This window comes from Lissotriton helveticus, chromosome 4_1 (assembly GCF_964261635.1).
Source record: "Lissotriton helveticus chromosome 4_1, aLisHel1.1, whole genome shotgun sequence".
In the NCBI taxonomy this organism is placed as follows: Eukaryota; Metazoa; Chordata; class Amphibia; order Caudata; family Salamandridae; genus Lissotriton; species Lissotriton helveticus.
In genome coordinates, this window is record NC_136063.1 from 299,230,555 (window position 1) to 299,256,490 (window position 25,936).

Sequence of the window (25,936 nt, forward strand, 5' to 3'; positions counted from 1 at the left end):
ACAGGAGCGAAATCACTAGTAACAATGAGGATACACAGCCTGTTAGCCGACAACCCGGGGGTCCGGCGGCACCTTAAGCAATATCATGTTCGCCCCTTCGGGCCTCTGCGTAAGTGTAATCGCGCGCCTTGCGCTGTACCATGGAGGTACGTGTGCAATCCGCACCCCACTGCGCACGCCCCAGGGCCACTCTGCCGTTCCCTGTATAGCCATGGTAACTGTAAGGTTCCTAACTAACATATTTCCCCAACCTCCCATAACCCATGAACCAAACTCCCCTCTCCCTCTCTACTCTACCTTATCTAAAAAATGGTTCTAAGCTCTGCTGTTCGTCTCCCATCCCCGTGGTGAAATGTAGTATGGTGTGTGTCTAAGGTCTGGATCTTGCAACTGCTCTACCGATTAGCTGTCATCGCTCCCATAATGAATCATGAAATGAAATGAAATGAAATCTGATTTGTATCGCGCTACTAAGCCCAATGGGCGTCAAGGGCGCCTAACCAAAAAGAAGCTAGCTAGAGCAAATATACTCTCTTACTGGTAGGCCTTGATAAAGCACCAAGTTTTGAGCGCCTTTTTAAAGAGGGCCAGAGACGGTTGGGCCTTAATCTCCAGAGGGAGGGCATTCCACAACCGAGGGGCAATGATGGAAAAAGCTCTGCTGCCCCATCTGACCTTTCTTGCGCGGGGAACTATAAGCAGATTCATCTCCGAAGATCTAAGGGTCCTGCTAGGAGCATAGCGAATTAAAAGAGAGCCCAAAGGGTCCAGAGGGCCAGCTAAAAGAGCTCTGTAGGCCAGACAAAGGATCTTAAATGAGATCCTCTGTTGAATGGGAAGCCAGTGCAGGCTCTTCCTGGCCATTGTAGCAGAGGATGCATTAGGTAGGGCCAAAACAATTCTCGCAGCCGCGTTCTGCACGACCTGAAGGCGCTGGATAAGGCCCTTGTTGGAATCTGCATAAAGCGCATTACAGTAGTCCAACCTGGAGCCCACTAATGCAACAACCGTCTGCTTACGTGCTTGGGGAGAGAGATAGTGCAGAATTCTTTTAAGGCTATTAATATTCCCCCAGCAAGTGGCCACCGTTCTGTTGACCTGAAGAGTCATGGACAGCGATGTGTCAAATATAACGCCGAGATTTCTGGCCAATTGGGAAGTAGAGGGGCAGGTTCCCAAAGATGTAGGCCACCACTCCTTAGACCAAATGTCCAGGTCTTTGCCAAAGACCAGGATCTCTGTTTTATCGCCGTTCAACTTTAGGGAGTTTTGGACCATCCACTCCGCGACTGTCTGCATACAAGTCCTAAAGTTGACAGCGGATGTAGTAACAGAGTGGGCCAGGGACACCATAATTTGAGTGTCATCGGCGTATGACACAACCTCCATCCCCTGCGATTTTACTAACCTAGAAAGGGGGGCTACATAGATGTTAAAAAGGGTCGGACTCAAGGCCAACCCCTGTGGCACCCCATATTGCACGGATTTGGCAGGGGAGAGGAACTCTCCGAGCATGACTCTCTGCTCTCTTAGATGTAAAAAAGAGTGCAGAAGGCTCAAGGCCGACCCCGCAATCCCTGCCTCCCTCAGGCGAGATATTAAAGTAGAGGGAGAGAGGGTATCAAACGCTGCTGTGAGGTCAAGTAAGACCAACACAGTGGTTTGGCCCAGATCTACCTTCAGGCGGATGTTATTGACCACCATAGTAAGTGCGGATTCAGTGCTATGGAGCTTTCTGAATCCGTGCTGGGAGTTGTCTAGGTACCCCGAGGAATCCAAAAAAGAAGATAGATAAAAATTCAGATGAGATTCGAGGATTTTTGCAAGGGCCGGTAACAGAGAGATAGGTCTGAAGTTTTTAAGCTGTTCGGGGTCCAGGGTGGGCTTTTTTAAAAGGGGCTTCACTATTACTTTTTTCCAAACCGAAGGGAAGGTACCCTGAGCCATGGCACCATTCATCACTTCAAGAAGAGGCGGCAAAAGGGTATCCCTACATTCCTTCAGAATCTTCAGTGGACAAGGGTCCGCAGCGGAAGCCGACTTTGTCCTGTCTAACAGGCGATCAAGCCCATCAAGGGAGAGCGGGGGGAAATGAGTAAGGGTCTTGGTGGGGTCTCTCGACCAAGACTCTAAGTTGGCTAGAGTTAGGGAGGAAAGATCCCCCAAAGTGTTCCTCTGAATTTCCAGGGCGAGATAAATATCCTCGATTTTTTTATGGAAGAACTCTGAGATATTATTGCACAACTCCTGTGATCCCACAACTGGATCAGGCACTTGGAGGGAACACAGAGAGTCCACAATCTTAAAGAGTTCCCTAGACGAAGTGAGGGATGTGGTAAGATTAGAGAAAAACTCCTGTTTTTCTTTAATTACTCTAGTCTTATATTCTCGCAAAAGACGCTTGTGTGCCTCTCTTTCAATAGGATCCCAGGATTTCCTCCAGCTTCTCTCCTGTCTCCGGCAACTCTGTCTCAGAAGGCTTAACGGCTCCGTGAACCAGGGGGCTGAAGGTTTACGCCTTGCCGAATACCGAAGAGATGCGGGGGCAAGCTCATCAACAGCTTTAGAGATGGAATTAAAAAGCTCTTGAGCCGCTTCCCCAGCTTCTCTCGAAGAGAAGTGCCCGCTAGCTTTTATATATGGTGCAAGGGTTTCGTTCGTAATATTCCTGTAACTCCTTTTAGGACCTCTATTGATAGCACTCGGAAAAGACATCTCTACAGGGAGGGATGCCAGTTCAAGAGGCACTGCCAGATGGTCTGACCAGACCAAAGGCACCGGAGGACCAACTGAGAGTCTGGGGTCGTTAGTAAACACACCGTCCAAAATGTGGCCCGCCGATGGGTTGGGCTATGTACCAGTTGAGTGAACTCACATGCTCCCAGTGAGTCCACCAGCATGGCAGTGTCATTGGCTCCCAAATCGTCTAAGTGGAAATTCAGATCCCCCAGAATGGTGAGATGGGGCTTACCAAAATAGGGTTCCAGAATTCTCAGGAGGTCACCGCTAAAACTGGCTCTAGGGCCAGGCGGCCTGTAGATGAGAATACCGGTGAAAGCAACCGACGGAGAACATAGAATAGAGAAGTATAGTGCCTCAAAAGGGTCCGAGGCAACAGACAGAGCTTTTATAGTGCAGGACAGAGAGGCTTTGCAAAGAATGGCCAACCCCCCCCCCCCTCTACGTCTAATTCTATCCTGTCTGTGCAAATTAAAGCCATCAGGAATCGCCAATAGTAAGTCATGACCTGACGAGTCAGAGGCCCACGTTTCAGTCACAAAAACCAACTCGGGTTGTCTTTCGGTCACAAACTCGTGAAAGGCGATATTGTTTTTAATAATAGACCTAGCGTTGATAAAAAAGCCCTTTCTGGATGGAGTGGCACTCTGTGCTACCGGCGAGATCTGAGGTCTACTTTTAAAAGTCACGGGGAGCGAAAGGATCGACTTACAGGTGTGACAGAGGGAAGAGTGTAATATACCCTCAGGAGAAAAGCTATGGTGACAAGGCAACGGAGAAGGCTTAAGTGCCATTAGCTCCTGAAAAGTATAGACAGATGTTACCTGTGGGGTAGGAGGAGAGTGTCCTGCGTCCAGCCCGTCCTCAGCGCGGACTGGCGCAGACGGGCTGAACTCAGGCGTAACTCCGGTGGAAATCCGGCGTCCCCGCTGCGCGTGACCGCTGCGCATCAACATGACCTCCTTTTGAAGACGTCTATCGTCCTTATGACGACTAGAACGTCCAAGCTCCCAAATGGCGCCGGCAGGCGTCCCTAAGTACACCCAATATGGTCGCCACAAAATCCTACACGAACCGGGAAGAGGGCCCGCTCAACAGCAGTGAGTTTCAAGTAATTATGGTGCAAGTGGGGGGCTGGATACTATAAACAAGGAATACTCAACAAATAAAATATTTAACGCAAATACAAAACGAGGTATTTTAAAATCAAGGAAGACCGCTATTCCATCTGCATAAGCACGCAGCACGCAAGAAACGCTCTGGATAAGCTAGCAAGGCATGGATCATGCATCATCTGCTGTGTCACCACTGCGTGCCGCATCCGCTATTCCAGGACCACTGCACCTCCATGCGTAGAACACAGCGTCCTACCCTCACAATGCTTCAGTGCGTTTCAGGCTCAAGTGTCTCGCCACTTGAAGTCTCCTGTCTCTCCGGGACATCCGTGGGCAATGTGTTTTCCGCGTCCCGAACCCTGAGGTAATCCCGGTAGAGGCTCCAGAAATTCTTTGGGCGACTCCTGGGAGGGAGTAACTCACTGTAGTATTCAGTCTGTGTGCAACAATATTGCATGTCCCGTTCCCATCTCGCGATGGTCGGCAATGGACCTCTCATCCAGCACATTGCCACAACTCGCTTAGCCATCAGCATGCCCATATCGGTTAGTCGCCGCACTGCTGCTGGAAGGCCCCTGGAGTGACCTAAGAGTGCCAGGGCCGGGTCGACCGGCAGCTCTATTCCTAGTATCCCGCTCACTGCGGTGAATATCCCGTCCCAGAAGCGCTGGATTCCCGGGCACTGCCACGATAAGTGAATGAGGTCCGCAGTCGGCGCATGGCAGCGCTCGCATTCGGCAGACTGACGGAGCCCATACCTATGCAGCCTCTCCGGGGTGTAATACACACGCTGGAGAAATTTGAAATGGATCAGTCTATATCTACCATTCAATGACAGTTTTCTGGTGCTCTGGCAGCAGTGCGTCCACATGCCGTCATCTATTGCAATGTGGAGGTCATTCTGCCAAGCGGTCCTGGCCTTGGATTGACATAGCTCGTCGCATACTCTATTCATCCGATATAAGTTTGTGACCAGTTTGCGGGGGGAGGGGGATTTAATAACGTAGGTGAGTTCCGTCATTTCTGGCGGTTCCGCCATCTCAGAGCCCAGGAGAGCTTGCAGGGCGCCGCGGATCCTATGATATTGAAAACGTGTGATTAGTGTAGCAGTGGCTGGAGCCTCTGCAGCCTGCTCCCAGGTTTTCGCTACTCCGTTTATGAATAGATCTCCCGCCTTCACGATACCCAATGTCCGCAACGCCTGGAGCACTCCTCTTTCCGCTGTCGGGGACAGCCATAGTGTCCATTCAATGGGCATTAGGGGGGAGTACAACAAGGCACCCTGTTGCATTCGCAGTAGTGCATTCCAGGCGTGGTTAGTGGATTTGATCGAGTCCAGTATACCAATCCTGCGGTCAGTCGGGCAAAACACCGTAGCTGGGAGCGGTGCTGCAAACAGTCGCTCCAACCGGACATGTGGTATCTCCTCTTTCCCGTGTATCCACGTGTGCATATGTGACGCTTGCTCCACTCTGTAGTACTTTTCCAGGTCTGGGGCATTCAAACCTCCCGTTTCGTACGGCTGTATTAGAGTGGTCCATTTCGCTCTCGGCTGTTTTCCCCCCCAAGCAAGTCTCATAAGGAGCTGTGTCAGACTGTTAAAAAAGGACTTGGAAAGCACTATCGGGAGTTTAGTAAAGAGGAACAAGAATCTAGGGAGGATCACCATCTTCATAATGGCTATGCGTCCCAGTAAGGACAGAGGAAGGATGATCCATTTTTCCACGTTGTCCTCCAGCCTGCTGTACGCAACTCCGTAGTTTTCACGGATCCGGAGTTCCGGATCGGAGTGGAGCATAATCCCTAAATACCTGACCGGTTCCGTGGTCCAGTGCAATGGGTATTCCATATCGAACTGAACAGTTTTCGGTGTCAGGGGGAAGGCCACTGATTTCGGCCAATTGACTCGGAGTCCCGAGAGTGCGCCGAAGCGCACCACCTCGCGTAAGACTGAGGTGAGATTCGACTCAGGGTCTCGGACGTATAGCAAGGTGTCATCCGCGTATGTCGATATAACAATTTTGTACGTGGGGAAGTTCACTCCCTCGTTGCCATGATACTGCCGAAGAGCGCACGCTAGTGGCTCGGCCACCAGAGCGTAAAGCAGTGGCGAAAGCGGGCAGCCTTGCCTAGTGCCTCTGCCAATCGCAAAGGATTCCGAGACCCGGTCTCCAATGCGAATCCGGGCAGTGGGGTGATAGTATAGCGCTCCCACCAGTTGTAAGAACGGTTCGCCCAGTCCCAGGCGTCTCAGTACTCGGAGCATAAAGGGCCACTCCACAAAATCAAATGCTTTTTCCATGTCTAGGAAAACGGCCAAGGCCTTAGTGTCCTGCCTGACATGTTGCATAGTCCCCAAGACTGTCCGGATGTTATAAGTAAGATTTCTGTCAGGGATGAATCCGGTGCCACCAGCTATGGGGCCAGTAACGCCAATCTCGTCGCTAGGACCTTGGCATAGAGTTTGGCGTCCACGTTTAGGAGAGACAGCGGTCTATAGGAGCTGCAAGCGTTTGCAGGCTTGCCTGGTTTAAGAATAGTTACTAGCAGGGCTTCTCGCATAGAGAGAGGCATGCACCCCTCCACGGCAATGTCATCAAATAGAGTAGATAAATGTGGAATCAATAGTTCTTTAAACGCCTTATAAAAGCCCACTGTCAGCCCGACCGCACCTGGGGCACTAGCTTAACGCATAGTCGCTAGCACGTCCGCGATCTCGTCCCTGTGTATGGGCTGCATCAAGAATTCCCGGTCGGAACTCTTCAAGAAGGGCAGCTGTATATGGCCCAGGTAGTCGTCCATTGCCTCCTCATTGTTAGCGGTACGTGAAGAGTATAGCTCTGAGTAATATTCCCTGAATTCCTCGATAATCTCAGACTCTTCCGTGAGGAGGCGACCATCGGTTGCCTCCAGCTCTGATATTACTTGTGGGCGTCTTGAGTTGCGCAGAATCCTGGCCAGGTGTGCGCCCGGGCGTTCTCCCTCGCCATACGTTCGGGCAGTCGCATACTTCCGCATGTGTTGGATTTCTCTGTCAGCTTCCTCATTGTATTCTGCTATGAGATTCTTAATGTCTTCCGTTACCGCGGAGCTGGATCTCTCCAATTGGGATTTCTCCAGCTCAGTTAGTCTGGACTCCAAATGTACCAACCTTTGGCATATAGCTTTAAGAACACTCGAGTGCTTCGCCATAGCAATACCCCGGATGTAAACCTTAAAGGTTTCCCATACTGGTTGGAAGCTTTCCACCGAGCCCACATTGGTGTCGAAGAAGTGTTCGATCTCCACCGCAAGTTCACCCCGGAAGTGCTCGTCCAGCAGTGAGTGCGGGGGGAAACGCCACGTGAATGGCGGAATCCGTTTCGCAGGCGTCTCAAGGACTAGGAGGAGCGGCCAGTGATCGAAAAGGGTACGCGGTAGCACAGCACAGGACTTTATGAGTCTCATCAGCGAGGTTGACGCCAACCAGTAGCCCATTCTGGTATGTATGTCATAAAAGGCCGAGTAATGTGTGTACCCCCCTCTAGTAGTGTGCCTACTTCTCCAAACGTCTGCTAAGTCTAGTTTAATTAGTTCAGAGTGTATTTTTAAGGCTGCCGCTGTAGGTCTACGCGCAGGACCTGTGGATCTATCTAGTTCCGGGTCTAATGCCAAATTCAAGTCGCCACCCCATACTAATTGTGTATTAGAGTATGTGTGACAGTGCTCTGCTAGAGCACCATAAAAATCTGGGGAATCATAGTTGGGGCCATAAACGTTAACCACCACGAGATCATGACCCCTCCCCACACATCTAGTGATCAGAAATCGGCCCTCGGGGTCTGCCCTCAGCAAAGATAGTGACAGTTTCGATCTTGGGTTAGCCCACGTCAGAACCCCTCTAGAGTGGGTTGTGAAACCTGCGGCGGTGCAGTTGCCCGCCAGACCCCTGCTAAGAAGCATTTTACTCGTGAGTGGGAGGTGTGTCTCCTGTATCAGAGCCAGGTCCACATTATGTCGCTGTAAATAATGCAGTACTTTCCTAAGCTTCCTGTAATCATTCAGACCACGCACATTCCACGTCAATGCTCTCAGCGTCCCAGCCTCCCTATCCGCTGTTATACTTTCTGAGTTAGCCATCGCAGTGGTGGGGTAATGCAGTAAAATATAGTAGCAATCGCAAAGACCCATGAAGACAGAGCAATCAGGCAGAGCAAACCATAACATCTCCAAACATTCCCCCGTCCCTCCACCCCCTCCCACAGTTGACCCCCCTAACACGGCCATGCAGGTGCCTTACCCTCCCTCGCCGCCCCAATGCTAACTCTCCCAACTTATCAACCAGAACGACAGTAGTGCATTGCGCTCGGGGGTCGAGATTAACCAACAGCTCGTTTCGTCCAATGTCCTCCATGCACTATGTCGTGCTGTCCCCCCTTCCCCCCGCCGTGCACTGCCATATAGGAAGATAGAGCATCCTATCAGTGCCTCAAATTGTCCAATGGTGTCCGCACTATTCCCCTATCGCGCGGCTCCCCCCTCCCCGCACCCCTCAATCATATTCTGTTCAATATGCATCTACGTATTTCGCCCCAGAGGGCACACCAGCGCAGCTATATCAACCAAATGTCCCCCTTGGTGCGCAGCCAACCCCGCAACTTATCTGTACAGAGTTCCATCGTCCGAGGGGGCTGATTCAGGCACCAGCCACCGCTGGGCAATCCGTGCACCACTGCACTCAGTCCTGACAGCAGCATCCCAGGGGAAGATCCCCATAGCGAATCCACGACCTGGTCATTCCTGTTCGTCTAGGTGGCTAGTCTCCTCATCTGCCGGCTTATCCGCGTCTTCGTCTCTCTGATCTCTTGACCACCGCTTCATCGCCTGCATAAGTTCATTAGGGTCTGTGAATATGTGTGAGTGACCCTGCCTATTGACACGCAGCTTGGCGGGGTACAGCATGGCGTAGTCCAGACCTAGTTCTCTGAGTCTCTTTTTATGGGGAAGGAAGTGTTTGCGTGCTTCCTGCACTTTCACCGTAAAGTCAGGATAGATTGATATCGCCGATCCTTCGAATTGCAGCGAAGCCTGTGATCTGGCAAGCCGGAGAGCCGTGTCCCTATCCCTGTAATTAAGCAGCTTAGCTATAATCGGGCAGGGGGGCGCTCCCGGCTTCGGACGAGGGCCCAGGGAGCGATGCGCCCGCTCCACCACAAACATCGAAGAGAACACACCTTCTCCCAGAAGTGTAGTGAGTAACTTTTCCACAAAGAGTTCCATCTTGCCTGTTTGCGTGGTTTCCGGAAGTCCCGTTATGCGAAGGTTGCATCGTCGCGAGCGCGCTTCCAAGTCCTCCAACTATTCCTGAAGGGTGCGCATAAGGTGTTCGATTTTCCCGTGCGCCGTGTCTAACTCGGTTTGCGCTTCCTCCACTTCCGTTATCCACCGCTCGGCCATGTCATGTTTCTCAGCATGCTTATCGAGACGTTCAGCCATCCGATCCATCCTGTATGTCATGGCATCCATCTTAGCGTCCAGCGCTGATATGCTGGTCTGTAGGCTTTGTTCCATGGAGCGCAGCATGCTCTTTATGTCATTATCAGGCGCCTGCTCGTCCGCAGTTGGTGTAGGCTCCCTGCGCTCCACAGGGGGGTTTTGCGTTTGTATTCGCCTCTGCGCGAACGGAAGCCTGCTCTGTGTTTTGTCCCCCTTCCCTATCACCGCAGCCGTGTAGTCGCTCCGCAGTAGAAAGGGGCGCCCAGTGGTACCTCAGGGGGTCTCCTGGCAGAGTGTCGGTGCTATGTAGTCCCGGCTTGGGGATCCGTCAACCGCGTCAGTTGTCCACTGTGGTTCGCACACGCCTGCCCAGCGCTGTAGCCCTTTAGCTAATGACCAGCACTCGGGAGCGATGGGGCGACCGTATCTCCAGCCACCCAATTCAGTCACTGCGAGGCGCCCTCACCGCACCATGGGAGACGCCTCTAACATTCAGCGACGGCCACTCCAGCACGATCACGCGGGCAATCTACCGCAAGATGGGCAGCACTCAGCTGGTACCTTGCCCCGTCCGGGGCAGGCGCTACCCCCACTAGGTCGCACCGGTGTACAAGATCCACTTCTCTGGGTCCCCCACTCCGCAGTTGTCTCATGGGATCCCCTGCCAGGGCACAGGGCTGCCACGTCGCAGGACACAATCGCGTTCCTTCGAAAAAAGGGGGCGGGGGCGCTTCCCACCTACCCACAGGATGGCCACCGCTCACCTGCAGCGAAGCCCGATGTCTTTAATTAGGTCTCGCGCTGCCCAGACCACAGGGGCCCTGCCGCCACAAGTCGCCACAGCGCGATACAGTCGGCGCCGCTCCCCCTCCTCTGAATGGCAGCTCCAGGGCACTGTAGAGGGTAGGTCTTCCCCTACGAATAATTTATCGTCGGGTCGGTGCCCCCCTGGAGGCCAGGTGCTATCTGCGGGGCGCCGTGGCGCCCTTGTCGCCGGCCGGGGCAAACGCTTCCTTCCCTGCCGCACGCAAGGTCACGCCGGTCGGCGGGGCTTTGACCGGGGGCCGCGGCTTCTTGGCCTATCCTGCGGGGTTCCTCACACGAGTGCAGCCGGGCGCTAGGACACCCGATCGCTGCGATTTCGGGGTCGCTGGGGACCTGGTGTGAACCCGCTTCAGGGAGAGTGGGAACAGGGCATGTATATTCGCTCTATGGCAGGATATTGCAGGATTATAAGCAGTGCTGTGCGGAGCTCTGGGTTCAAGCAGCCATTTTAGCTGCTGGCAAGCTCCGCCCCACAAGAAGACTCAGTCTTTGTATAATGAAGTGTTGTTGTTCTAAATAGACAGTCCGACGAGATTATTAGTAACTGTATAACACCAATGTACAGAGTCTCTGCAAGTAAGGACTTTTAATCATTATTAGAGCATAGAGTTTGATGTGATTTCTTCACCTCATCATCCTGTAATATTTGCAGTACCGTGGCTAGTACGTTTGAGTCCATATATTAACTGGATAACTCAGATTATATCTTTCAGTTGAGAATATTGTAATCACCACTGTATTTCTTCCAGTGAGAGCAAGGTAATAGCTACTTTACCTACTCCTATGGAACTAACAGCGCTGGTGGCTCGCTTGTCCTCCATTCCTGCACATTATCATGACTTTTGGGAAATCTTTGAAAAAGCGAAGGTGCAAATGTTACCTCCACTTTGTCAATGCGATTGTGCTATTAATCTCGTACCAGAGACAGAAATATCATATGGCTGGATGTACATGCTTTCAGAAACAGAAGAAGGTTCTTTATCAGTACCTGGATGAACATTTGGACTTTGGGCTCAATCAATCAATCAATCAATCAATCAATATATTTATAGAGCGCACTATTCACCCGCGAGGGTCTCAAGGCGCTGAGGCAGAGGGGGGCCGGGGGGCGGTGCTACTGCTTAAATAGCCAGGTCTTGAGGTGTTTGCTGAAGGTGAGATGGTCCAGGGTCAGTCGTAGGTGAGCGGGGAGGGAGTTCCATGTCTTGGCGGCTAGGTAGGAGAATGATCCTCGGCGGAGGCTCTGCGAATCTGTGGGATGGTTGCGAGGGCGAGGCTGGCGGAGCGGAGTTGGCGGGTGGGAGTGTAGAACGAGAGGCGGTTGTTAAGGTATTCGGGGCCTGTGTCGTGGAGTGCTTTGTGTGCGTAGGTGAGGAGCCTGAACATGATCCTCTTGCTAACGGGGAGCCAGTGCAGGTTTTTCAGGTGGGCCGATATGTGGCTGTGGCGAGGGACGTCGAGGATGAGTCGTGCGGAGGTGTTCTGTATTCGCTGCAGTCGTTTCTGAAGTTTGGCTGTGGTTCCTGCGTAAAGGGCGTTCCCGTAGTCGAGTCGGCTGGTGACGAGGGCCTGCGTGACCGTCTTTCTGGTTTCTGTGGGGATCCACCGGAAGATCTTTCGGAGCATGCGCAGGGTGTTGAATCAGGAGGATGAGATGGCGTTGACTTGTTTGGTCATCGTGAGCGAGGAGTCCAGGATGAATCCCAGGTTGCGTGCTTGGTTCGTGGGTGACGGTGCGGTGCCCAGAGCAGTGGGCCACCAGGAGTCGTCCCAGGCGGATTGGGATTGTCCGAGGATGAGGACCTCCGTTTTGTCTGAGTGCAGTTTCAACCGGCTGAGCTTCATCCATTCCGCGACTTCCTTCATTCCTTCCTGGAGGTTGGTTTTGGCGGTGGTTGGGTCTTTAGTGAGGGAGATTATCAGCTAGGTGTCGTCGGCGTAGGAGATGATGTTGAGGTTGTGTTTGCGTGTGATGGCAGCGAGGGGGCTCATGTAGATATTGAAGAGGGTTGGGCTGAGCGAGGAGCCTTGGGGTACGCTGCAGATGATCTTGGTGGCCGCGGAGCGGAACGGCAGGAGGCGGACTCTCTGGGTTCTGTTGGAGAGGAACGAGGTGATCCAGTCCAGTGCTTTTCCTTGGATCTCAGTGTTGTAGAGGCAGGTTGTTAGGGTGCGGTGGCATACGGTATCAAAGGCGGCTGAGAGGTTTAGGAGGATGAGGGCGGTTGTCTCCCCATTGTCCATCAGGGTCCTAATGTCGTCGGTGGCTGCGATGAGGGCTGTCTCGGTGCTGTGGTTGGCTCGGAATCCGGACTGGGATGGGTCGAGCGAGTTGTGTACCCCGAGGAATGTAGTCAGCTGTTTGTTGGCGGTCTTCTCGATGACTTTAGCCGGGAAGGGAAGAAGAGAGATGGGGCGGAAGTTCTTGAGGTCTTTAGGGTCCGCTGTGAGTTTTTTCAGAAGGGCGTTGATCTCTGCGTGCTTCCAGCTCTCTGGGAAGGTGGCTGATGCGAAGGAGTTGTTTATGACGTTCCGGAGGTGGGGTGCGATGATGGCGTCTGCTTTGTTGTAGATGTGGTGAGGGCATGGGTCGGAGGGAGAGCTGGAGTGGATGGTGTTCATGACGTGGGTGGTGTCTTCTGTGCTGATGGGGGTCCAGTCGCTTAGGGTGGTGGTGGGGGTCGTTGAGTTGGAGACAGGAGGCGGAGTCTAGGTGTCAAAGCTGTTGTGAATGTCTGCGATCCTGCGGTAGAAGAACGTGGTGAGGGAGATGATGTTATTGTTGCTGGCATTGGGGTTGGAGAGCTCTTTTACGATGTTGAAGAGTTCCTTGCTTTTGTGGGTGTTGATGTCCAGCCGCTCTTTGAATGATGTCCTTTTGGTGGTGCTCATTGTTCACGCTACATCCCCGGCAGGAGCTCCTCTATTCTTTGTACCTAAGAAAGTCAATGATTTAAGACTGTACATAGATTATAGCGGAGTTAACAAGATCATGATTAAGGATCGGTATCCTCTTTTATTAATCAAGGATATTTTGGAGTCTGTCAGAGGAGCTCAAGTGTATTCTAAGCTAGATCTTAGAGGGGCCTACCATTTGCGGAGAATACACCCAAGAGATGAGTGGAAGACTGCCTTTCAAACTCCATTTGGGCACTTTGAATATAGAGTAAGGCCATTTGGTTATGTAATGTTTCTTTTATTTTTCAATGTTTTATGGATTCTATCTTTTCAGACATCTTAAACCTCAACGCAATTGTATATTTGGATGACATCTTCATCTTTTCAAGATCTCTAGATGAATATTGTCAACATGTCAGAAGTTTTGCATAGATTATGAAAACATTCATTAACATGCAAGCCTGAGAAGTGTCTGAACAAGCAGAGGTGGAGATTTGGGGTTTCTGCTCTCCTCTAGAGGGCTTATGATGGATCCAAAGAAATTGCAAGCCGTTTAAGAATGGCCATCCCCTTCATTCATCAGAAAAACTCAGTTTCTTGGGAGTCACTATTTTATATCAGCAGTTCATCCATAATTTCCTCAATTATTCCTCCCAAATTTCTCAATTATTAAAGAAGGAGAATCTGAGTACAGTATTCCATTGGGATCAGGCTGCTGAAGATGCCTTTTAAGCCTTAAATAAGGCCTTTATTTCAGCAATAGTCTAGAGGCAACCAGATTCCACAAAGAAATGTATAGTGGAGACTGATGCACCAGGAAACTCGTTGGGTGCCATAGTTTTACAAGTGTAAGAAGATGACAACCGTGGACATCTCATCTTCTATTATTCTCGATCTCTAGCACCTTCAGAAATAAATTATTCACTGAGCGAGATAGAACTATTAGCAATGAAGGAAGCTTGTGTGGAATGGAGACATCTTCAAGGAGGTCAACATCCTTTTGAAATCAGGACGGATCATCGGAATCTTGAGATTTTGCAAGTTTTCAATGTTGAAACAGTTGACATGCCCTGTGGGCGTATTTCTTCTCCCAGTTCGATTTTGTGATTACTTACTTTCTGGGTTCTCGTAAAGTTCTAGCTGATGATCTATCCCGTCAAGATTCCCTTATTCTGGATACTCAACCATAAACTTTGTTGGCCCCAGCACAAATAATAGCTTCAGTCACCTCCTTTTTGTAAGAAGTCACCCAAGCATATTTGTCAGGAGTGAGAGCCTCAATTCTAGTGTGAGTAGATCTCTTACCAGTTCCAATGTAAGGCAGAAGACACGAGGCCGGAATACACAGTCTAATTGAAGCCAATTAGTTGCCAGATGGTTCCAGTCAAGGAAAGTGTAAATAGAATTGCCAATCTATTTTTGCGGAATTCTAAGTTGGCGGCCGCACATGAGTTTCAGGCCAGCGGTCTAGTGTTTTGGTATTCTCTACCGCATTAAGCATATCGCGTGCCTGCACCTGAGGAGCAGCACACTTCAACTGTCATTTTGCAGTGAGAAGATCGTATCTGAGAAGTGCTTCAGTTTTCAAGAAGAAGAAAGGATTCTGCAAGGGAGATTTTTCGCTTGCCTTCTAGTCCGGTTTTTTCAGTAATATCATCAGCAATTTTCAGGTCTGTAAAAAGTTGAATATTTCTGGGAACTCCTCAGTATTTGAGTTTAGGTATTTTTTCAAGGTGAACAAGAGAAGGTTTTCTGGCTGTGGAATTTTCTCTAGCCTTTATTTTTTGTTACAGCCTTTACCTTTTTGGTGAAGCTTAAAGACTATCATTAGAGAGAGAAAGCCCAAGGCTCTATACTTACCTCTATGCCTCAGCGCCTTCTTTTTTACAAGAGACTTCAGTAGAGACTTGCTGCTTAATATCTATTTCCTGCCACGCTTTCAGCTTGTTAACGCTAACCAGAAGAGGCTTTTGAACAATGCGTTTTCAACTATCTTCTCATTCTGCTCTAACTCATTAACTACAAGAGAGTCTTTCATTCTCCTACGTAGCTATATATATATAATTTTATTCCCACACAATGTCAAAAGACGTGCGTAGAGCCCGTGAGCTCACCGCAGACGAAATGTTTTCGGAAGCCCTAGAGACTGAAACCACTACTATTTCGGGGGCAAATGTGGAGGCAGAAGCAGATTCTACTAGTCTAAGGGATTCGTTTAAATTGTTGGAGAAATACAAAAGGCAAGAGCAGTCTAAATGGTGGGAGGCGCGCTCATTAAAAAGATATCTAGATGTGGGGAGAATACCCAGGGGGCTGCGTATCATGTTAGCCCCCAGCTGTGAGGTGCCAAACCCCCTGATGATGGCGGAGTGGGGTGAATGTAACCTCGAATCATAAAGACGCCTTGTGCAAATCCTTGTTAAGTATGCGGAAATTGATGGGGCAGAACTACAGACAAAAATAGATGCCCTGGAAGCCAGCATAAAACAGCAGGGAGGTGAATCCACAAAAGAAATTAAACTGAGAGATGAGATGACTAGTAGATTGGTCAAAGAGGAGGAGAAGATTAAACAACGGAAGATTCATAAATTTAAAAGGGATCGAGACGATTATGCCAATGGACAGATTTTTACGTTTCCTCGCCGTTATGATAGCTTAAGGGCAGCTACTGCGAGCAAACGGAATGAAGTAAGTAAAGGGACTGAAAAACAGCAAACAGAACTCTCCTCAGTGTCAAGCTCAGCTCCAGAAAGTGAGTCTGATAATGAAGGTGCAAGAAAATCTACCGGAATTAAACTGACATTGGGGAAGAGTTGGATATTTTAAAGCAAAGCAGGCGGGATACATTGAGACCAAGGTTTGGAGGCACAGTGGCAAAACAAGGTGCCAAAGGAGAAGGGGGAGACGCCAGGCCCGCAAACAGTGGAGAACCAAAGAAGCGGGGCCGGGGGCGTGCCCGGAGAAACTAGCCTCCATAAGAGAGGAGGAAGAAAGCCCAGGCAGAGTATATGAACATCTGGAAACAAAATCAGTCATAAATTTGGGCTCTGTAGATCTGTCCAAAGCGGAAACGCAACTGCTCTCCTTAGGCTTAAGTTACTGCCCAGGATCTAATTTCAAATACACAAGAACTCGGGCGGATATTTATCAGTTTATCCGGAAATTGAAGCTCAAAAAATTACATTTATAAAAACCAGCAATAGAGCAACAACAACAACAACAGAACAATTCTGCAAGTAAGATTGTAACCTCAGGACTATTGGTCTCAGATCTGAGTTTGTATCAGGATATGTGCAAATTGGCTTCGAGGGAAGAGGCCAATACTCAGGAAATATCCACCCTGATAGACCAGCAAAAACCGGAAACACACTTCAAATTAAAATCTAAGTTTGTTCCATTGGCAGCACACAATGGTCTGGACACCTTTAGTGAGCATGTGGTAGCACAAATTAAAAGACTGACCCACGCAAACAATAGAACGAAGAAAAAATATTCAAATGAGGAAAGGAAATTCAAGCAGTTGATTTTAAAATTGCAGCAGGAAGATCTGATAATAAGGAACAGTGATAAGGGCGGGAATGTCGTTCTGTGGCCATTTGAGGACTATTTAAAGGAAGCCTATAGCCAATTGAACAATGTCCAATGCTATAAAAAGAGTAACCCTCTGAAGTACCAAGTCATACAGGAGACTTTGTTTAAAAAACTATTGGCATGGAAGGGCTTAGATCTCCTGAGTTGGGATGAATATAAGTTTATCAAAAAGGAACATCCTTTGGTACCATATATATATTTCATCCCAAAGGTCCATAAGAGTATAACGGCTCCCCCAGGAAGACCTATCATTGCTGCCTGTGAAGGGTCATTGGAAAATCTTTCAAAGTACATTGATTATTTTCTGCAAGAACACATGAAGAATTTAGAATCTTATGTGCAGGACACTAGCGACTTCCTTGAAAAAACTAAAGATATAGTATGGAGTCCGGACTTCTTATTGGTAACATTAGACGAATGTTCATTATATACCTGTATCAAGCACAGAGGTGGGTTGCGAGCTACAGAGTAATTTTTGAGTACAAGATCAATGGAATACGCCCAACATACTAAAATGTTACTTGATATGTTGTCTTTTTACTTGGAAAACAATCATTTCCTCTTCAATGGCAAATTCTATCAGCAGGTGCAAGGAGTAGCCATGGGGGCCAGCTTCTCCCCCAGTTATGCCTGTTTGTTTATGGGCTGGTGGGAGGAGCTGGTCCTTAGGCGAAACTTTGAACAAGTTTGCACATCACATATCATATCCTGGCTGCGTTTTATTGATGATGTTTTTATTGTATGGCGTGGGACAGAGGAGAGTGTGTTAAAATTCATTGATGAAATTAATCAGAATGATCTTAATTTGAAATTTACTTTTAACATCAGCAATCACTCTGTGACATTTTTAGATGTACAGGTTTTAATTCAAAACAATGTATGAACAACTACCCTTTTTAGAAAACCGACCTCAGGCAACACAGTGCTTCACGCAACCAGTGCGCACCCTCCCCATTTAATAAGAAGCATACCGTATGGGGAGATGCTTCGCATGTGACGTATATGTAGCGATCCATTGGATGCGAAGCAAAAGCAGTTGGAGAGTTGTGCACGGTTTTTAGATAGAGGGTACAGCCAGAAGGTAGTAGAAGCAGCAGTAAAAAATTCCCAGTTAAAATCAAGAGAGGAACTCCTCATGTATAAAGCAAACAAAATACAGGAAGTTGAAAAGAAGAAGCCTGAATGGGTCCGACTGATTTTAACCTACTCCAAACAGGAGAAGGAATTGAGGAGCATAATAAGACGAAATTGGCACTTCATCCAGAATGACCCTGTGATTGGTGACCAAATGCCCTCAAACCCAGCTATAGCCTTCCGGAAATCTATGAGCATTGAAAATATGTTATCAAAAAACAGTCAGGAAAGCTTCAAACGGGACATTTGGCTATCGTCTAGAAAGGGTTTTTATAAATGCTTGACATGCAGAGCCTGCCCGTTTGGCACTAATACTAAAACCTATAAAACAGCTTTCTCCAGGACAGACATAGAAATAAAACAACACCTTACCTGTAAAACAGAGTATTGCGTGTACAGCACTTGAGGGCAATCACTAATAAAGATCAGAATTACCCAGTCGCAAGACACTTCCAGGCCGTACATGATAGTAACCCCAAACATTTAAGACATTTTGCAATAGAGTCAATACCAACGACCAAAAGAGGAGGGGATAGAGAAGCCAAGTTAAGAAGAACAGAAACTAGTTATATATTGGAGATCGACTCCAAGTGGCCTGGGGGTTTAAATGCGACTGAGGATCTTCATACATTCTTGTGATTAGTGAATATAAAAGAAATGCCCCTCTGCCATTTGTCTACCTGTATGTCAAAGGGTAATCTGATTGCTAGGTTTCAAATTAGATGAATTGATGAAAAATAGCCATTGTTAATCTGCTATCGGGGTATAAGGAACATGAATATGATGAATATGATGATAACTCTATCTAGTGAACATACTTTGTGAAGACTGTTTTTAGCAATTGGTTTTAAGACATTTGGGTACTTTTTATTTAGGTGTCTTTTAATTAATTGTTTTAGAAGTGTCACATAGTGTAGCGTATTTATTTATACATAAAGTTCTGTATATACCTGTTTAGTGAGTTTTGCACACCTTAGGACCTACCAGAAGTTTGCGTATTTGCACGACTAAAATATGCAGACATTGCCCGCTTTATGGTATGAATCTTCGTATTTGCTTCCATATTTGCACCCTGTAAGCACAAGTCACTTTCAAGTATTCAGGCACATGGCACTTTGAATCATAGTACTGTTGCGCTATTGCACTTTCTTCTTTCAATGAAATATTTAATTGAATTGCTGTGGAAATACAGTATTGAAGCACGATAGCACTTTACATTTCAATGAATTTTTCAAATTGAATGTTATTGGGATAGCTAATAAGAATATAATATATAAGGTTCCTTTTGGTGCAATAACTTTGTGTGTATATATATTTTTTTCTAAATATGATATGATTATTGCCTATGGATACTTTAGCTTTGTGAGGATAATATGTTTTTAAGTTTTGTTTTTTTAGTTTATATGATAATCTATTACACTAGAGGTGAGCACAAATTATGTTGTAAAAATTACTTTGACACATCACAGGAGTTTAACACCAAATGGAAAAGACATATATATGAGAGAAAGCATTTATGCAAAAAAAGTTTTTGTTATGGTCAGCCCACGAGCTAAGGAAATATTTTTATTAGAGAAATGTAATTATTTCTGTATGCATTTAGGCAGTTATGTACAAAATATCCAAAAAAATGAGGCTATGATCAGTTGCACAAATGACAATGTTTAGGTATGCATACCGGAAAGTAACTTTTCTATGTCCATTAACAATGTGATGCACTGGCACTTTAAATTTGGGAAAGTCTCTGCGCATGATCAGGTGATCAAGGCCGCTTGGACGGCCGAAACGCGTCTTGACGAAATGTGGGAACAATAAAATAATGCTGAATAATCAAGTTGGTCCATGCCCGTGATTTCCGCGTGTAAGCAGTGTCTTGTTGCGAGCTGATATATATATATATATATATATATATATATATATATATATATATATATATATATGTATATATATATATATATTATTATTTTTTTTTTTGTATGTATATATATATATATACTTGTACTTACCAACTTTAAACTTCGCAACTGGTATCAAGCCCACCGCAACAGTAAAAAAGAAAGAAGGAAAGACAGAACTTGAGAGAGCAGGCAAGGAGTAATACAACTAATACAAGACTTATCAAATCCTTTTGAGAGAAGCTAACCCACTGTGCTTAACAGGTATTAAATAACTTGAAGAAGTGTTTATAGAAGTACCGTGGGTGGGGTTTTAGTAATATTGTGATTTGTGGTTTCAGGTGCTGGAAGGTCCCGTCTCCGGAAATTCGCTAAGAAGCACCGCAGTGGCAGTCTCTCTTTTCTTCCCATTCCTCTTCCCCCTCAGTACTGTGGGCAGCGTACCTGCTCGCCCTCAGTGGTGAATGGGAATTGAGAAATATACTTCAGCTGCAGAGTAGTTCAGCGGTTCGGCTCCCGTGGAAGACTAAGTTCTGGTATGTGCTTCTGACAATATTCCTCATTGGCCATGGATGAATTAAGGACAATGTGTGACACTTTTGTTCCAAGGAAACAAGATGCTTTGTATTTTTTCAAGATATCTCTGTCAATTCCTAAGTCTAGACTGTAGAGAGCAGTCTTGCATCAATGTCATGTCATTGTAAGTGCTGGTCATTGTGGAAAGAAGAATACCCTGGAGTTAGTCCTTCGATCTTTTTGGTGGCCTGCCATCGCCATGGATGTGGAACAGTATGTGTCTTCTTGTCCGCCATGTAACCAGAAAAAAGTCTATTATGACAAATCCTATGGTCTCCTTCATCCACTTCATGTGGCCCCCTGGCACCCTATATCTACAAACCTTAGTGTAGAGCTAGCACAGCTGAAGGGCTACACTTTATTTATGCTAACAGTTGACTAGTTTTCCAAGATGGCTCACTTTTCTTCCTTCAAGAAAATTCCTACTGCTGTGGAGATGACGCAATGTTTTATATCTGACATATTTCACTTATATGGCTTACCATCTATCATTGTTTCCAATAGGGTACCCCCATTAATTTCCCCATTTTGGAAAGCAGTATGTACAGCACTTGGAATCTCCAGAGCCTTGTTGTCAGGATTTCACCCCCAAACTAATGGGCTCACCGACCGTACAAATCAGATACTGTTGCTTTTGTAACACAACCTATGATAATTGGACTTCCCTTTTGCCATGTGCAGAGTTTGTCTACCACAACCACACACATAGTATCATTGGGGTGTCACGCTTTTATTGTCTTCAAGGTCGCCATACTATGATGTGTCCAGAAGTTGTTCCTACTGATTCCCTGGTCCCTGCTTCTGCAAAGTAACTACAGCATCTGGTGTCAGTAAGTGAAACTGTTAAACACAGTTTATGTCTAGCTAAGGATAGGATAAAAGGGCAAGCAGATCAACGTTGTTGCCCATCCCCAATATACTCAGTGAGAGATGAAGTGTGGCTTTCCTCTAATTTTCTGCCTTGGCATGAGCAACATCCAAAACTTGGTCCCCATTTCCTTGGCTCTTTCTCTATTGTTCATATCATTAATTTGGTTCCTGTTCACCTTTAACTTCCCCCTTCATGTGGGCTCATCCAGTGTTCCAAGTCTCCCAGTTGCAACCTGTTATTCCAGATCATTTGCAATGTGTGTTTGATTAACCCCACTTCTTGTGCTTGTTCATAGGGTTCCTGCATTTGAAGTTTTTGAGATCTGCGATTCTCGCATGAGGCGTGGGATGTTGCACTTCTTGGGCTGTTGAAAATTAGTGAACAGTTTTTGGAACCAGACTTTGCAGTTCATGCCCCTCAGCTCATTCGTAGGTTTTGTTGCTTCCACCCGGACAAACCTGGTGCTAGGGGAGGCTATACTGTCAGGCATGACTGCGGCTTGACTAGCAGGACGTGCAGCGGTGCTGCAGTGAGACGCGTTTGCCGAATGTATTTCACAGTTGGATCCGAGCACGGCAGGCGTCGGTGCCTGCACCTACCTGGCAATGCTGGCTCTGTTCGCAGGGGTGAAGGTCTGCCAGATTGTCTGGGGGCACTAGGGTTGACATCTAGGGAACAGTTGCCATGCTTCCTGGTTTCCATACTCTACTCAACCGCGGGGTTGCAGGGCTTCATATATCCTCCCAATCTATCATGGCCGCCATTCAGTGTTCCCTATGAAACTTTCCTAACCTAAGATGGAGGAGTTTTACTTCCTCCAGGCATCGCATTGTGTCCTGGTCTTTTCTTTCTATTTAAAGGCCTTGGAAGGATTTTCTGATGGGTCTCAAAGCTACCGGATTCCTGGTTCCCACTTCTTCTTCCTTTGTTCCCAGCTTGCTGTTGTTGTATTAGTGAATTTCAGAGTTTTTTTCTTTCTTGTTGCTTTTTCCTCCTGGGGATTTCCAGCTACGTGTCTCTCCACTGGCTGGCAAGCTTGCTTCCAATGACGATTATCCCAGCTTTAGTCATCATACCATCCATCTCCGTCAATTTGCCTTGTGTCCAGCACTTGAGAAGAGGATCCTGAAGGAATGCTTCAAATATTTATGATGAAAAAATTGTATTCAGCAACTGCTGAGATCAAGGCAAGTGATTTTTAGCAACAGCTGACTGAGGAATATTACCAACAGATTCTCAAGAAGCTTTGATTAGTAAAATAACAGAGAAATAATTAGATCAGCCATTATGTCCCTACCCTCCTCAAAAATCCTAGGTGTTGCCAGCCTTCCATGCAAAGTTGACACACTCCTTGAGAATTACAAATCTCTTGAACCCTATGCTCAAAGTTGACCCATCTCCACAAATTATTTGCCTTGGGAAACACGTATCGTTTCTAAAGCCTGGTAAAAGGGCAGGGGTGTGCAGATCATATAGGCCACTACATTGTTAAACACTGATTAAAAAATGCTGATAAAATTAATGTCCTTAAATTTAGCCAATCTACTGTCGAATTAAGTGCATCCCAACCAAACAAGTTTTTAAGATGGGCACTTAGTTCGGCTCAGTTTTGTGCGACAGTCAGGGAGGGATTTGCGTTCCAGTTCGCCCAGTTGGTTATGATCTGACGCTCGTGCCTCGACAGGCATATCTAGTTTTCCTACAGACCTGAAGTATATGTTTTACTCTGGGGTACACACAGTGCTTAATTTGATCAGGTGCTTTCAGGTGCTCAGCACCTGCACTTCTTTCACAGGGCCGGGGCTACAATTTCTGAACCTGCAGGTGGTGGTCTCAATATTAATTGTTCAAATTCAAAATAAAAAGAATAACATACATTGCATAGTTACTGGCTGGTAAATGTTCATAGGCAGGCCGGCATACGCCTGTCCAGGCAGGCATGATTGTGGATCACCACATTAGTGATGATGTCATCACGCTGATCACAAATCCAAGAAGTCATCGACAAACTATGGCTTGCATTCTATTCCCCTAGTCTGCTGCACCCTGCCTCTGCCTGAGCCTAAACCTCCCATTGGATAATTGTAGCTGGGGGCTGGCTCATGACGGAGTTGAAGCAAGGAAGCTGCAAGAGCTCATTTGGAACTTGGGACGTGAGGGCTTTTGAGGAAGAATAAATGAAAGTGGACTTTCCACTTGTTGCGTAGCCAGAGTAGCATATCCGGCAGCCCTGCATTGCTGCTATCATCAATGTGCTCGATGCGGTTGTGGCCCAACACAACTTTTGTGCGCCATGGTGTCACCTGTAGAATCTGTGCCCTGCACCCCACCATGGTAATTGCTGAGCGTGAGTGAGTCCAGTAGCACCACAGCCAAACTTACCGGCATTAGCAGCATTACTGCTGGGGACAATGCTTGTGCTGTAGCAGGCAGGGTCAAAGCAAGCTAAGCAGTGGATGTCGATGCTGTTGCCATCCCTGGACCTACTAATGACAGGCAGCACTAGCGGTGACATGACCTGCTGTGCTCAAGCAGCCGCCTGTTCAGCAATGAACCCAGTCATACCACACTGATTAATATATGCAAAAAAGCATTTTCATTTGGTGTACATTTTGTTTTTGCACTTGGTGTAGGTAAGAAAGTAAAAAACGTCATCTTCCGCATCTTTAGGAATGACAAACAGGAAAACGCAGTTCAAAATAGCAGGGACATGTACAGGCTGACAACAGGGGTCACAGGCAGCAGCAGTGTTAGAGATGAGAGACAGCAAGAGTAAAGAGGAGAAGAAACAACAAGAGAGAGATAAAACGGAGCGAAGTAGAAGAAAAAGAGGAGAGCAAATCAGATGCAAAGAGAAAGCAGACATGAGGTGACGAAGAGAGCATTAAGAAGAGAGAAGATGGAATGAAAGGATGTGGGGGACTGGACAGAGGAAAAAAAGCAGACAAATGATAAAATGGAGACACAGCTAATCACTGCTAGAGTGATAGTAAAGAGCCAAGATCTAGGGGAGAGAGAGCAGAGCATGGATAAAAGTGAAGAGAAAAAAGGGCAGGGCTAAAATGAATAGAGGGCAAATCAGAAATACAGGGTGTGACAAATATGATAGAAAACAATTAGAGAGGTGAGAGGATAGACTCTTAGAGCAAAGACTTAGGGGACGGACAACAGATCAAGGTTAGAAGATGGAGACTGACGCAGTGAGAGTTTTGAAAGTGGGGCTGACCGGAGGAAGGCGTGAGCGGTGGCCTCCTTGGCAAAATTTTCAGCACCTGCACTTCTTTTTTTTTTACAAATCAAGCACTGGGTACACATTACATTTTCTCACCTTCTCGCCTTAACTATTTCATCATCCCTAAGGCTTTGGTGTATAACATCAGCAAGGTGCACATTGGACCCTAGGGGTTTGTCAAAACACTCCCAGGTTGAGATGAGACAGGCAGAGGAAAGGGGAAGCCCCCTCCAATGTGAGACTGAGTAATTGGATAATGGTGGATGCCTGGTTTAAGTGGGCCCTCCAAGAGGCAACTCGTGACTACTTCGACCATATCGTGGGTTTGGTTGACTCTGTCTTGTGTGAAGCCTGATAAGTTCCCATGAGAGTCTTCATGAAACGTTACCATGGGGCCACATAGATAGAGGAATTGGATGCAAAGATTATTTACTAGAGGCCCAATATCTCGCCTCCTCTGATCCGGCGGTTCTCCGTGACTCACTCCACAATAGCACCGTGCTGCATCAAACACAGATGGAGACAGCACAAATAGCCTGAGCAGCGACTCATAGTCATATCTATCAGTGGGGTGATAAATCCAGCTAAACCGTCCACGGCCTCTGCTCAGCCGCACTCTTGCGAGACCCCATCCCTAGAATCATCAACGCCCAAGGAGACCAATTTGTCGGATATCGGCTGTTTGCCGAGCCCTTCACAGATTATCACAGTCCGCTTTACTCCTGCCAGGATGTGGAGAGCTCCTTGAGGTGGAGTTGTTCATCCAGGGCCGCCCCGTCCGAGTTCTCTCACCGCACAAAAGAGAGGCTTTGGTGGCTGGCATTATGGCGGGAGACTTGAGCGCAGTATTGATGTAGCCCTGCCCATGGAGGTTGCCAGGTTCAAATGGCCCCCCTCTCGAGTTCTATAAGACCACTTGGGTGCTCACTGCACCCATTTGTTGGAGGGTTTTCGAAGAGGCCATGAAATGAAAACTGTTGTCGTTGCTGCTCAGAACTGCAGACATTGTAGTCCTCCTCAAACCCAGCCAGTCGTCGGAGAGCTGCGGATCTCGCTCTTCAATATAGAGGTCAAGGCATGGGCCAATGTGTTCACTAATAGGCTATTAGCGGTCATATCTACCTTAGTTCATCCCGATCAATTGGGCTTATGCCTGTCCACACCGTGAGACATTACATACGGTGAGTGTGGAATGCCATTGCCCTTTCACTGACTCATCCTACTGAGAGTGCGCTTTAACCGCTAACTTGTACAAAGCTTTCGATTCCTTTTCTTTGTCCTTTCTGTTTCCCCTCATGGCTAGATTAAAATGTGGTCCTCTATTTATAAATTATGTGAAACTCTTATATACAGTGCTGTTTGCACAGGTCAGGGTTGGTAGTGAATCTTGCATACCCTTTTCGGAGGAGCCTGGAACGCATTAGGACTGCCCCTTTCCTATTTGCTTTATCCATCAAGCTGCAAGCAAGTTGGATGGTCATTGATGCTCAGTTGCATGGGTTCAAATGGAGTCCTGGACTGGAGGAGAGGATAGAGTTGTATGCTAATGATGTGCTCCAGATCTTTGATATCTTCGGGGTCTTCT